The sequence below is a fragment of the Amblyomma mixtum genome, chromosome 9 (genome assembly GCF_055824585.1).
Source record: "Amblyomma mixtum isolate Tamu chromosome 9, ASM5582458v1, whole genome shotgun sequence".
Taxonomy (NCBI): domain Eukaryota; kingdom Metazoa; phylum Arthropoda; class Arachnida; order Ixodida; family Ixodidae; genus Amblyomma; species Amblyomma mixtum.
In genome coordinates, this window is record NC_143020.1 from 27,826,268 (window position 1) to 27,842,598 (window position 16,331).

Genomic DNA, 16,331 nt, shown 5'->3' on the forward strand with positions numbered 1-16,331 from the left:
CTCTGTTCTGGACCAGTGCCCTCATGGAGTCATCCTTGGCCTCCACTTCCTGTGAGCATTCCGCCCTCATCAACTGCGCCACTAGTGTTGTTCAGCTTGACCTTCCTCTTTCTGCTGAGTCGCCGTGCCCAGTTACCCCTCGTCTTTGTACTGTCGACTTTGTTCGTCTACCCCCTCAAGCTGCAACTTACATTTCTTTCTCATGTTTACCCCCTGTCTCTGATGGTCACTACGTAGTTACTCCGGAGCTTGACGTCACCCTCACGCGATGCATTGCGCTTGCACACATTGTCTTTACAATGTCGGCAAACCGAGCGTACCTTCCGGTCCTAAGCTCTGGATCGTCCATCCAACCGCTCTCGCAAGGCATCCCACTCACCATGCTGTGCCCTGCTGCCGAATGTGTCATATGAGTGGTGGACAGCTGCTTACCTTCCACTCATCAATGCCGGTTGCCTGCGGTCACATCAACAGAGCAACCAACGGACGACTACAGCGACATGATCGCTTCTTAACCTACCGCCGATGCAAGCTCACGATCTTACGTGCCTCTTATCATCTTTTCGCGACATCTTCAACTTTGATTCCCGTGTTTTGGCTCGTAACTCTGTGGTGACGCATCGCATAAACACCGGTGATGCGGCTCCTTTCCACAGACGTCCGTACCGAGTGTCCAGCGCCGAACGCACCGTCATAAATCAAGACGTGGACAAGATGCTCGCAAAAGGCATCATCGAGCCCTCGTCAAGCCCTTGGGCTTCACCAGCCGTCCTGGTGAAAAAGAAGGACGGCAGCTGGTGCTTCTGCGTTGATTATCGGCACCTCAACCGCATCACAAAAAAAGATGTATATTCTCTCCCGAGGATCGATGATGCAATAAATTGCCTCCACGGCGCCAAATATTTCTCTTCAATTGATCTTCGGTCGGGCTGCTGGCAAATTGCCGTTGATGAAAAGGACCACGAAAAGACCGCCTTCGTGACCCCTGATGGCTTATACCAGTTTAAAGTCATGCCGTTCGGACTCTGTAACGCGCCGACTACCTGTGAACGAATAATGGACTCCCTTCTTCGCGGCTTTAAGTAGTCTACCTGCCTCTGTTACCTAGACCATGTTGTGGTTTTCTCGCCACGCACCTCGAACGCCTCTCTAGCATTCTGACAGTGTTCCGTAACGCCGGACTCTGGCTGAACTCATCGAAATGAAAGTTCGGTCGCCGACAACTCACCATTCTTAGACACCTTGTTGACGCTTCTGGTATACTGCCAGATCCCGTCAAAATTCAAGCCGTGAAGGACTTACCTCTTCCAAGGTCGTTGAAAGATGTGCGCAGCATTGCCGGCTTGTGATCGTATTTTCGCCGTTTTATCAGATTTCGCGGGAATCGCTCGTCCCCTCACCGACCTTCTTAAGAACGACACTGCCTTTATCTGGCGCCCTGCTCAAGAGAACTCATTTTCATCCCTCGTTCATTTGCTGACTACTCCGCCCACCTTAGGCCATTTTGACACATCGTCTCCCAAATAGGTCCTCACCGACGCCTCCGGATATGGGATCGGCGCCGTGTTAGCCCAACATAAACAGGGTCAAGATCGAGTCATCGCTGATGCCAGCCGCCTACTTTCCGCCGCAGAGCAAAATTACTCCCTTACTGAGCGCGAGTGCCTCGCCCTTGTCTGGGCAGTAGCTAAATTCAGACCCGACCTGTTCGGCCGTTCATTCGCTGTTGTCACTGATCACCATGCTCTGTGTTGGCTGTCTTCACTAAAAGATCCCACCGGTCGCCTTGGTCGCTGGGCTTTGCGCCTCCAAGAATATTCATACTCCGTCGTGTACAAGACAGGGCGTCATCACCAGGGCTCTGACTGTTCATTCCCATACTCTGTGGAGCCACCTGACCTCGAAGACGCTGAGACCCTGCCATGCCTCTTAGCTATCTCAGATCTCACCGATATTGCCAACGAACAGCGCCACAACTCATCTTAACGACCTATAGTTGATGGCATCCGTTCTGCAAACCGATCTTCGTCTCCGAAACTTTATGTGCTCCAGAATGTCATTTTGTATCGCCGGAACCTACGCTCCGATGGTCCTCCGCTGCTGCTCGTCATTCCCCAACGTCTACGCTCTTCTGTCCATGAAGAATTGCACGATCTGCCGACAGCCGGTCACCTTGGCGTGTCCCGCACGTACGCTCGACTGCGGCACCGCTTCTTTTGGCCTGGTCTGTATCGTTACGCCAAGCGTTACTTGGCCGCTTGCGGCCTGTGTCAACGTCGGATAAGGCCCTCCACTTTGCCTCTCGGTCTTCTACAACCCATCGACATACCTCCGGAACCTTTTCACAGTGTTGGCTTCGACCTTCTTGGTCCTTTTCTGACGCCCCTCTCCGACAACAAGTGGATCGCTGTCGCAACTGATTTTACGACTCGGTACGCCATCACGCGTGCCTTGCCTACCAGCTGCGCTACCGATGTGGCCTATTTTCTTCTACAAAACGTCAGTCTTCACCATGGTGATCCTCGTCAACTGCTCACCGACCGAGAGTACTTCAAGACGTTCTTCGTTCGTGTGACACCCAGCACCTGCTCGCGACAGGTTACCATCCATAAACCAACGGGCTTATGAAAAGGTTCAACCGCACGCTCACCGACATGTTAGCCATGTGCGTCTCGCCAGACCACAGAGATTGGGACGCAGCCTTGCCTTATGTGACGTTTGCGTATAACTCTTCCCTTCATGACAGAACAGGCTATTCCCCTTTCTACCTTCCGTTTGGTAGGCACCCCACCTTGCCTTTGGACACACTCATGGCGCCTTCGTCAGTCCCCACCATTGATTACGCTCGGGACGCCATCGCCCAGGCCACGCTGGCGCGCCAAATAGCCCGCAGCCGGATCTGTGCCTCTCGAGCTTCCCAGAAGTCCGCCGACGGCCGCCGTCACCGGGCATTCGAATATATCCCAGGATGACTCGTCCTTCTCTGGACGCCGTCTCGCAGCGTCGGTCTCTCGGAGAAGCTTCTTTCTCACTACCGTGGCCCTTACCTTGTGAAGCGCCTTGGCACCGACGTGAACTATGCGATTGTAACCTTTGCGCCCTCGCCATCGTCCTCTGGCGCCACCACCGGCCTCGTCCACGTCTGCCGCCTTAAACCTTATCACGGCGCTCATACGCCGCCACCCTAACGCCGAGACGGTGTTTCGGCAGCCGGGAATCCTGAAGCGGGTAGAAGACAACGACAGTTAGGGATGGAACGAGTGGGAGGAGACGAAGACGACAACGAACTTCTGACTGTTTTCTCGGTGCCGCACGCAACTGCTCTTTTCTATCTGTAAATATCTGTAAATATATTCTTTCCGGAAACAATATTATGAAAATAACTAAAAACCACATAAAACTGCCTTTTCTGGCATATAGAAGCCTAAAACAGACATTATGAACACCACTCGCATATATATCGAGATTCTGCGATGAAGATGTAGACATTTTTTTTTTTGTACGAGTCCTTTATACCGTACCGCGAAAAACAATCTCCAGCACGCTTACGACCTTCAGAACGCGGCAAGCATGCCCACAAATTCTAGTTTCATACGGGAAAGAGATCTGTAAGAAAGAGACATTGTAAGAGCTCACTAAAAAAATCAATATATTCGCGGACCTTCCCTTCGCAACCCTGCACTTTTTGGCTATTAACCTTTGTGCTATGGTCAAAAACGTTCCTCATTGGTTCTTATGACCGTTTTAACCACTCGATGCGAGCGACAGAAAAACTTTAGGAGAGAGATTTTGCTACGAAACGGAAGAATGGACCATTACCTTCAATATTTCCATAACAGTACCTAACAGTATTTCTCCGAAATATTTGCGCAAGAGTGCTGGACATCGGACTACCAAGATAGAGGAAAGGGTATGCAATGTCGAACTTTCCACCTATTAATGTAGCCGCCTGAATGTCTTTTTTTTTTCAAAGAAAAATGTATACACCGCAAGTGCATTAGCACACCGCGGAGTGAATGCTATAGGAAAAGAATGTTAGGCATGGTTTAAGCACGGTTATACTGAAAGGTCGAGCAATAAGCACAGGCATTGCTAGATGGTTCCGACTCCTTCCGTAGCTAATGAGGAAAGCATGGCTAGTTTTCAAATCCGCCATACGTTGACGTCGCGTCAGATGGCTTGAGAGTAGAGCCACCTCGATGAAAGTCATTTAAGGCGAAAGATCAAGGTCAAGGTTCCAAGGACTAGCCACCATGGTGCACCTTTGGAAGACTACCACATACTATCGGGTTTTAACTTGGTTATTACAGTCCGAAACCGTTCCCAAACCTCGAAGTAAAATTTTGGCAATAGACCGGGCCAAATTTCGAGCGCACCGAAATTGAGCGACACAGTCATTTATGATTAGACATCAATTTTCCACATTGGCCATGATAAATTTTGGGGTGACCCGGCGTAAATTTTTCCAAATGACCAGGGCCAGATCTGGAGGTGACCATCGTGTAGGGCACGGTCAAATATGGTTGGACATAGCTTTTGGTACAAATCGGCCGAGGTCAAATTTCGGCGGTCGTCCGTGCCAAAGGCTGTTGGTAAGCGGCTTTGCAAGGTCACACCTAGGTCAAACATACGCACATCCCAGAGATAGGTTTTTGTATCAAGTACAGCTATCGCTCTGAAACATCCATGGCCACATACTGTGGGCTCACGCTGCATGTTTTGTTTCTTAGCTTAAGTTCTCTCTTTATCGCGAGAAGTACGTGTCCTTATCATTTTTTCGTTCGAGATGAGCGCCTATCTTTGATCTCGATATTTCGTTACTGTCATTAAACTGAACGCTGTCGAGAGCAACCGGGATTCTTATCGTCGGCGTCCGCCGTTCGCGCTGGCTGCTATCATCGCCGCCCAATTGTTTCTGCAGTTTGCAGCCGGCCACTGGTTAGCCCCAGTAAATTTTTCGGGCTTACCGTCAGCCTTTGTCAGCCGTCAGCCTGTTCGGTAACCTAGCCACGTGCCAAAGCTCAATTCATTATTAAAATTTGTTCGTTTGCGGGGTTTAACGTCACAAAGCGACTCAGGCTATGAGGGACTAAATTCATTCCTTGGCGATGTTTGCGTAGAGTTTGCAGAAAAAAACCAAAACCATTCCTTGCATATCACGATCAAATATTCCTACGACCTTGTTAGCAAGATCGAAAGAAGGGGAATAAACAGCAATTTAAAGTGATGTTGTTCGTGGTTATTCAACTGATCTCGAAAATAAGTCGTTTTTTACAGACATTAGCTTCTCAATATAGGATCAGTGGCTAATTTCTTTCTTTGGTCTATGTCCTCAAGGGGCGATGATAAAATTATAGGTACGTAATGCATTCATAAAGCGGCAGAAAGCCTATAGCGCGCAGTGTGCAGGTGTTGAAGAGCCAATGGATATTTTAGGTCCCATAGGAGTATTTCCATAGTATCTCCTTGTAATTCTGCTTGCTTGCTCCTCAGTATTCACGTCGCAGAGATTTACTACCGCAATGACTGCTTCTAAACTCATCGACTTGCTTGGAAAATCAGGGCAAATATTCCTGAGCATTTCTAGGCCCGTATGTCTGTAATCTGGCACATCAAAAGAGCCAGCCGTCTCGTTCGCCTAAATCACCTCACACAGTCATCATTTAACTGATATGTGCAGGTAAAAGATCAAGCATTGTGCTTGCAGAATTTCTATAACTTTCTTACATTGCACCTCGGAGAGCCTAGACACGATAGCATAATCGCAAACAGTTCATGCGGACAACGATTTTTGAGTTAGTGGCAAAATCGACAGTGACAAACAGAAGGCTATACAGATATGGCAGAGCACCTCGAATATGTGCTGTTCTTTTTTTTCTAGCACACGTCTCCAGTTTTGGTAGAACCTGATACAAGCTACACCGGACAGTATAACAACAGGAACGATCCGGACGAATGCGTCTCTTGTCCTGTACATCCTGAGCCTTTGATGATTGACGGTTAACAGCGAAGGCTGCGATGGAATGGCCCTTACCTGTTCTCAGCCAGGAAGACGTTCAATCGGTCCTCGATACGCTCACTGACGATAGCAACAGATCGCCCGCTTCACCCACGGTCTTCTCCTGCAACACATGCGGCGACCAGTTCACTACGCGACATCTTTTTGAAGAGCACTTTCAGAAAAAACATCCCCAGAGGAAAAGGTACCAGTGCAGCAAATGCGAGTACTCCAGCAATTACAGGTAAGCCCGACGTTTGACCACGCTATATGCTTCGCAATTGTTTTAGTAGCGGTTGACAGCAGTGGTAGCGTTAGACCGAAGCGAACATCGAGAAATGTTTGGCACCCATTGGTCACACAGATACCGCCGTAAGGATGCTTAACGCGAACGCTCGAGCGCGTGCCTTGCACTGACTATATAACTTTAGCGGCGCTGGGCGTCGGCCGCTGCGCCTAAGCAGGGCACGAGCTGACAGCAACCGCCGCAAACACACCGTGCAGCATTGTCTCGGACTCTGCGCCCAGCGCTCAGGAGCTATAATATTAGCGGAGGACGCCCAATCGAGCGTTCTGTTAAGCGTGCTGACGGCGGTAGATATGTAGACACCCTAAAAAGACTCATTTTCAATCATTTCGTTCCTCTAAACATAGGAAGCTGGTTGGTTTGGTTTATTAGGGTTTAACGCCCCGAAGAAACTCAGGCTATGAGAGATTCCGTAGTGAAAGGCTCCGGAAATTTCGACCACCTGGGGTTCTTTAACCTGCACTGACATCGCACAGCACACGGGCCTCTAGAATTTCGCCGTCATGGAAATTCAGCCGCCGCGGCATGCAATAACCTTTGTACTCCGGTCATTCAAGCAGGCAAATACGCAGTTAGAACAGGACGCATGTCGTCACCTTCAACGGCGGAGCAGCCATGCCTGCCGTCTTCCCTGAGAACGCAGAATTGCTTGCCTATACGGTAGAAACGTAGGAGCACGGAAGCGGGTTTTGTTCGATTCGGCTTGATGTAAATGGTGCAGTTCGTTACGGAAGCAGCGCCCTAAGGTTCAGCTGCGACGCAGAATGGGACCACCAGCTTCGTTGAGCATAGAAGCTAATCGGCGGATTCTGCGACAAGAGCACAAATGTTTTCCTGTCCCGTTGCTATGAAGTCCTGCGTCAGGAAATGGACCTATGCTCGCGGCCTAGTTCTGATGTATCCAACAACCAACACATGCATGAAGAACACAATTGGTCTGGCTTGATAGTCTTTATTTGTCTCAGATCTAATGCAAACAGAAAGATTTGAGTTTTAAACGCTCATCGAAGCTTCTCTATGCTAACTCATTGCAGTGGATGCTGTAGACTGCTAACGGCCGCATGTTCTTTTATGACGCAATGGTTAATTCAATCTTCGTCCTCTGAGCCGGCATTGTCTTGCTTAGCGCGCCTACCTGTTTTCATCTCTTCTCAAACAGATTTCATGTCAACAGACACGAGCGGACCCACACGGGCGAGCGTCCTTTCGAGTGCGACGTTTGCAGCAAGCGCTTCTCTAATCGTTCGGGTCTCAAAGAACACCAGCGTGTCCACACGGGTGAGAAGCCGTACAAATGCCCCGAATGTGGACGGTGCTTCACCCAAAGTACCAACCTGAGGAGTCACCGCTTTGATGTCCATCGCATTGATGTTTTCACTGCCACCAGACGTTTTCGCACGTAGACGACTGCGAGAAGCACTACTTGACGCACCGCGAGCAAATACCCCAAGCCAGCTCTCATGCCGCTGCGCAAGAGGTTCAGGACGCGTGGTCAATCCCAGACGCAAGACAGTGGTGAGAGCATCCGCCGCAATCCTCTTCTCAGGGCACAGTCTGGCATTTTTAACTTCAAGGATCTGAGACGCCATACGCGTGCGCTTTCCCCACGATTCCTTTGGAACGACTAGCAACGATGACGTACGTCTATGGGCGCTAACGAAAAAGGCAGATAAGAAGTGCGTTTTAGCATGGCCATCATGACCAGATATTAAAATGAAAGATGACTGCAGCGACCCGCATTAGGAGAATGCGCAAGCATTGACGCCTCCTCGGCACTCGTCGTCTCTGTTGATCATTTCCTTTATGTTTGGTAATTTATTTACCTACTGAATTTGCGTAATTGTCCTATGCTTTAAATAAATATCGATTCGTTTACTCTAATTATACCTTGTTTTTCTTCAATCAACCATTTCGGTTTTTGAAATCTGGTGCCCTGGTTTCTTTGCTTTTCCGCTAACTGACTATATCCCTGTCAAGCCTATTCAACCGTCCAATGGTTTTTGCTGATAATTAACCAATTAATTTATGTCAATGAAACTTTTTGTTCGATTAATTATCACTCATAAAATATATCTTAGTGTATTTCAATCTTTATTTTTACTTTTTTGCCTATGGTCCCGCTATTTTGCTGTCCACGGCCATTTTCCCGTCCACTCACTACATCGACGTCCGCGTGATTTCGACGTTTTTTCGAAATTTTGGCTCTAAATAATTAAGTATTCGTCCTATCGGCAATTTTTTTTGCGGTCTATCCTCGCAACATCCCCTATCGATTGCAACCATACGTTTGTCGCTTCCTCTTCAGAGAACGTCAAAACTGCAGCGGTCACGTTTTATCGACACGACCTCCCCGACATAGCCTGGAAATGCTTCAGCATTAATCAAAGACTGCAGCGCATTGCAGGCTTGCTATATCGTTCTTTGGTACGGCAGTAACTCTGGACGAATATGGACATCATTTCTAAGCCCAGCGCGTTGGAAAGCACTATGCGCGCTGTAGGTAAGCAGGAGCTGTAGGCGTGAGGAACCATGGAGAGACCACAGAAACCACCGGAAACCGCTTTAGAAGCGCTATCTGGCGGATCGCGCCTGTTGTCGAGATCCGTGCAGTGTTACTGAGATACGGTCATTTCTGTTGGGCACGGCTTTCTGGCCGTGTTATCGGCATACATAAATATTACGAGTGGCTAGAATGGTAGAACTTTTGCACGCTTATTGTGCAATGCTTTCTGAGCGAGTAATCAGTGGCCGGCCTATGAGGCGATAAATATTCGCGCTGTGTGTCGTCTTGCAAACAGAGCTCAAGAGGGCTGCGGGATGTATTCACTGCACAGGCCAACATTTTCGTGGGTGACACAGCTCTGAAAAAGAAACAGCACCCCATACTCGTACCCTTCAATTTCTAACTCCACATCGCTCGAACCAGGAACCGTCACATGACGCAGCCCAGCAGTTTTGCTATTGTTTCCTTCTACTTTTGCTAGAACTTGTATGCAGTTGCTCACACAGAACTGTGAACAAACATATGCTTCTTAGTTCACTTTTTTTTAACGTCAGGAATGCATGTTTCATGAACAGGCTAGAGAGACATAGTCGCTAAAATACTTTGTACATTTTTTTCGGTTACCTACTTGTGTAGGTGTGGCTTTATAGAAACATTGCTCGGCACGGAAGCTAGGAAAGTTTTGTTATACTCATACATATATATAAAGATTTATATTTTTGTATAAACAAAAAAACGAGCTAATAAACGAGCTGTGTTAGTGACACTTCTGTTTTTCTATATCAAGCTTAGCAAAACTTTTTGTCGCGCCTACTGTGATAAGAATGATGCATGGTGTATCTCGGTGCCTTGTACGCGTGCGCATGCGCTGGGAGGGCTATGTATTTCGTATGCTGTGGCTTGATTAAACAGTTGGAGTAGGCGCCCATGTTGTCGTCTTCCTTGTGTTGTGTCCCCGTTGCGCTGAAAATCCTTTATTATGAATAAACAAGTCTTCAGACAGCCATGCCTGCATGCGCATCGTTTCTTCCTGCACATAGTAAAAGATTTGAATCCGCGTGTTGGCGACTAAGCACTCTGTTCGCAACTCTTCACAACTGCGCTCTGTACGACAACTGATGCTTTAAGCTGTTGTAGCTCGTAGGTACTCTCTTTGAGGTGCAATGTTGCATTCCAGTCTTGCTCGGAAACGTGTTTGCTGCAGTTGCTTTCCTGCCTTAAAAAATAATTCTCCAGGCGACAAGGTCAAAAAGTAACTCAAAACTTTATTAACAGCATTTCGCGTCTACTGACAGCTTTGAGTTGGAGGGGGTAAGCAAAAAGCCTAGCAAGGTCTTCACAAGGCCTGCACCCAGTGAGGTTTACAGAGCGATGGAGAGCTCACAAGTTGTATAGTGTGTTGGAAAATAAACAAAAGGTTGAAGTAATGGCAGAAAAATACATACATACATACATGCATACATACATATGCATACATACATGCATGATTACATACATGCATGCATACATACATGCATACATACATATATACATGCATACATACATACATACATGCATAAGTACGTACGAACATACGTGTGCGTACGTATACACGCGCACGAACACACACACACATACGTACGTACGCACGTACATACACATGCATACATTCACAAGTACATACAGTCTTAGTCAAAAGTAACCAGGCTGCACGTTTTTTTTTCTACGTCGTATATTAAAGCTATTATGCCAGCGCTCAAGCTCGAAATGTCTGTATGGAAAGAAGAACCCCTGTTCGCACCTTCAAAGAACTTTTTGATCTTTAGGGAAGCTGTGAGGGCTCTGTTATACGAATAAAAAGCAAACCATTGAGCCTGGTTACTTTTGACAAATACTGTACATGCATACGTACATACAAAAACTAACTGCTAAATAACAAACCCCATATTGTCACGTAGTGGTGGTGACTGCAGTCCCGGAAACAGGAAAACAGCGAGAATGTCTTCGAAACGGAAATATTTATTTCGGCTGACTTGCACCCGCAAAGAGCCGAATCATTCGGCGGCGGCGTAGCTACAAGCGTGCTCGGCGGTCGTCGAACAGAATGGCCGCCGCTCTCCGCCGTGCTCTTTTATGCGAAGCATACTAGCCGCACAACCGAGCTCTTCTTTGCTGCGCCGCGCGCGGCCGCGTAGCTACCACTTGACCTCCATCGGCGCACCACGTGATATGACGTCACAACAGCTGTGAAAGCTGGGGCTCAACTCGTGCGCTCGCTTGCGGACGCGCAGCCTCCACCGGCGGCCTAACTCCCGCTCCTTCCGCTAGGGGCGCTGACGTCACAACAGCTGTGAAAGCTGGGGCTCAACTCGTGCGCTCGCTTGCGGACGCGCAGCCTCCGCCGGCGGCCTAAATCCCGCTCCTACCGCTCGGAGATACACTGACGTCACGCAATTGTATAAAAGGCGATGCTTCGCATTCTAGGCTTAACCATAAGCTAAGCCAGGCCATTTTTTAAAGCTGATAGCGAACTTCCGAGATAAAGCTTGGAAAGTTACTAGAACACTCTGGAAGAACCAACGTTACTAGATTACTTTTTCAGTTTGAAAACTCCGACGCCACGGATGTCAACCTTGCCTGTGCCGCCGAGCGGGGCGCTCTCGTCGCTGTTTGACCGGCTTCTCGGCAGAGTAGCCACGCTGACCACGTCAGCGAACTCTACAGCGAAGCGTTTTTTTTTTTGTGTTAAACTGCGCTGCAAGTTGATCGCTGCTCCTCTGTGTTCTAGCCACTTTTATATAAGTGCGTTTCGTGCGACGTAGCTCGTGCGGCGTTGGCTAAGGGGGCAACTCAACACAGAAGCGCAACAGCGTCGGTGCACCCGAGCATAGCCTCCTTTATACTCTCTGTGCCTGTCAACGCGCCGCGCAAACTACAGAGCGGCGCCGTCGGGTAAAGTTGCGCGGCGCTGCCGCTCCCGCCTCTGAGGGCGCCACTGACGTAGGTGTCGAGGCGCACTGGTGCAAATACCGATGGATGGATGGATGGATGGATGGATGGATGGATGGATGGATGGATGGATGGATGGATGGATGGATGGATGGATGGATGGATGGATGGATGGATGGATGGATGGATGGATGGATGGATGGATGGATGGATGGATGGATGGATGGATGGATGGATGGATGGATGGATGGATGGATGGATGGATGGATGGATGGATGGATGGATGGATGGATGGATGGATGGATGGATGGATGGATGGATGGATGGATGGATGGATGGATGGATGGATGGATGGATGGATGGATGGATGGATGGATGGATGGATGGATGGATGGATGGATGGATGGATGGATGGATGGATGGATGGATGGATGGATGGATGGATGGATGGATGGATGGATGGATGGATGGATGGATGGATGGATGGATGGATGGATGGATGGATGGATGGATGGATGGATGGATGGATGGATGGATGGATGGATGGATGGATGGATGGATGGATGGATGGATGGATGGATGGATGGATGGATGGATGGATGGATGGATGGATGGATGGATGGATGGATGGATGGATGGATGGATGGATGGATGGATGGATGGATGGATGGATGGATGGATGGATGGATGGATGGATGGATGGATGGATGGATGGATGGATGGATGGATGGATGGATGGATGGATGGATGGATGGATGGATGGATGGATGGATGGATGGATGGATGGATGGATGGATGGATGGATGGATGGATGGATGGATGGATGGATGGATGGATGGATGGATGGATGGATGGATGGATGGATGGATGGATGGATGGATGGATGGATGGATGGATGGATGGATGGATGGATGGATGGATGGATGGATGGATGGATGGATGGATGGATGGATGGATGGATGGATGGATGGATGGATGGATGGATGGATGGATGGATGGATGGATGGATGGATGGATGGATGGATGGATGGATGGATGGATGGATGGATGGATGGATGGATGGATGGATGGATGGATGGATGGATGGATGGATGGATGGATGGATGGATGGATGGATGGATGGATGGATGGATGGATGGATGGATGGATGGATGGATGGATGGATGGATGGATGGATGGATGGATGGATGGATGGATGGATGGATGGATGGATGGATGGATGGATGGATGGATGGATGGATGGATGGATGGATGGATGGATGGATGGATGGATGGATGGATGGATGGATGGATGGATGGATGGATGGATGGATGGATGGATGGATGGATGGATGGATGGATGGATGGATGGATGGATGGATGGATGGATGGATGGATGGATGGATGGATGGATGGATGGATGGATGGATGGATGGATGGATGGATGGATGGATGGATGGATGGATGGATGGATGGATGGATGGATGGATGGATGGATGGATGGATGGATGGATGGATGGATGGATGGATGGATGGATGGATGGATGGATGGATGGATGGATGGATGGATGGATGGATGGATGGATGGATGGATGGATGGATGGATGGATGGATGGATGGATGGATGGATGGATGGATGGATGGATGGATGGATGGATGGATGGATGGATGGATGGATGGATGGATGGATGGATGGATGGATGGATGGATGGATGGATGGATGGATGGATGGATGGATGGATGGATGGATGGATGGATGGATGGATGGATGGATGGATGGATGGATGGATGGATGGATGGATGGATGGATGGATGGATGGATGGATGGATGGATGGATGGATGGATGGATGGATGGATGGATGGATGGATGGATGGATGGATGGATGGATGGATGGATGGATGGATGGATGGATGGATGGATGGATGGATGGATGGATGGATGGATGGATGGATGGATGGATGGATGGATGGATGGATGGATGGATGGATGGATGGATGGATGGATGGATGGATGGATGGATGGATGGATGGATGGATGATGGATGGATGGATGGATGGATGGATGGATGGATGGATGGATGGATGGATGGATGGATGGATGGATGGATGGATGGATGGATGGATGGATGGATGGATGGATGGATGGATGGATGGATGGATGGATGGATGGATGGATGGATGGATGGATGGATGGATGGATGGATGGATGGATGGATGGATGGATGGATGGATGGATGGATGGATGGATGGATGGATGGATGGATGGATGGATGGATGGATGGATGGATGGATGGATGGATGGATGGATGGATGGATGGATGGATGGATGGATGGATGGATGGATGGATGGATGGATGGATGGATGGATGGATGGATGGATGGATGGATGGATGGATGGATGGATGGATGGATGGATGGATGGATGGATGGATGGATGGATGGATGGATGGATGGATGGATGGATGGATGGATGGATGGATGGATGGATGGATGGATGGATGGATGGATGGATGGATGGATGGATGGATGGATGGATGGATGGATGGATGGATGGATGGATGGATGGATGGATGGATGGATGGATGGATGGATGGATGGATGGATGGATGGATGGATGGATGGATGGATGGATGGATGGATGGATGGATGGATGGATGGATGGATGGATGGATGGATGGATGGATGGATGGATGGATGGATGGATGGATGGATGGATGGATGGATGGATGGATGGATGGATGGATGGATGGATGGATGGATGGATGGATGGATGGATGGATGGATGGATGGATGGATGGATGGATGGATGGATGGATGGATGGATGGATGGATGGATGGATGGATGGATGGATGGATGGATGGATGGATGGATGGATGGATGGATGGATGGATGGATGGATGGATGGATGGATGGATGGATGGATGGATGGATGGATGGATGGATGGATGGATGGATGGATGGATGGATGGATGGATGGATGGATGGATGGATGGATGGATGGATGGATGGATGGATGGATGGATGGATGGATGGATGGATGGATGGATGGATGGATGGATGGATGGATGGATGGATGGATGGATGGATGGATGGATGGATGGATGGATGGATGGATGGATGGATGGATGGATGGATGGATGGATGGATGGATGGATGGATGGATGGATGGATGGATGGATGGATGGATGGATGGATGGATGGATGGATGGATGGATGGATGGATGGATGGATGGATGGATGGATGGATGGATGGATGGATGGATGGATGGATGGATGGATGGATGGATGGATGGATGGATGGATGGATGGATGGATGGATGGATGGATGGATGGATGGATGGATGGATGGATGGATGGATGGATGGATGGATGGATGGATGGATGGATGGATGGATGGATGGATGGATGGATGGATGGATGGATGGATGGATGGATGGATGGATGGATGGATGGATGGATGGATGGATGGATGGATGGATGGATGGATGGATGGATGGATGGATGGATGGATGGATGGATGGATGGATGGATGGATGGATGGATGGATGGATGGATGGATGGATGGATGGATGGATGGATGGATGGATGGATGGATGGATGGATGGATGGATGGATGGATGGATGGATGGATGGATGGATGGATGGATGGATGGATGGATGGATGGATGGATGGATGGATGGATGGATGGATGGATGGATGGATGGATGGATGGATGGATGGATGGATGGATGGATGGATGGATGGATGGATGGATGGATGGATGGATGGATGGATGGATGGATGGATGGATGGATGGATGGATGGATGGATGGATGGATGGATGGATGGATGGATGGATGGATGGATGGATGGATGGATGGATGGATGGATGGATGGATGGATGGATGGATGGATGGATGGATGGATGGATGGATGGATGGATGGATGGATGGATGGATGGATGGATGGATGGATGGATGGATGGATGGATGGATGGATGGATGGATGGATGGATGGATGGATGGATGGATGGATGGATGGATGGATGGATGGATGGATGGATGGATGGATGGATGGATGGATGGATGGATGGATGGATGGATGGATGGATGGATGGATGGATGGATGGATGGATGGATGGATGGATGGATGGATGGATGGATGGATGGATGGATGGATGGATGGATGGATGGATGGATGGATGGATGGATGGATGGATGGATGGATGGATGGATGGATGGATGGATGGATGGATGGATGGATGGATGGATGGATGGATGGATGGATGGATGGATGGATGGATGGATGGATGGATGGATGGATGGATGGATGGATGGATGGATGGATGGATGGATGGATGGATGGATGGATGGATGGATGGATGGATGGATGGATGGATGGATGGATGGATGGATGGATGGATGGATGGATGGATGGATGGATGGATGGATGGATGGATGGATGGATGGATGGATGGATGGATGGATGGATGGATGGATGGATGGATGGATGGATGGATGGATGGATGGATGGATGGATGGATGGATGGATGGATGGATGGATGGATGGATGGATGGATGGATGGATGGATGGATGGATGGATGGATGGATGGATGGATGGATGGATGGATGGA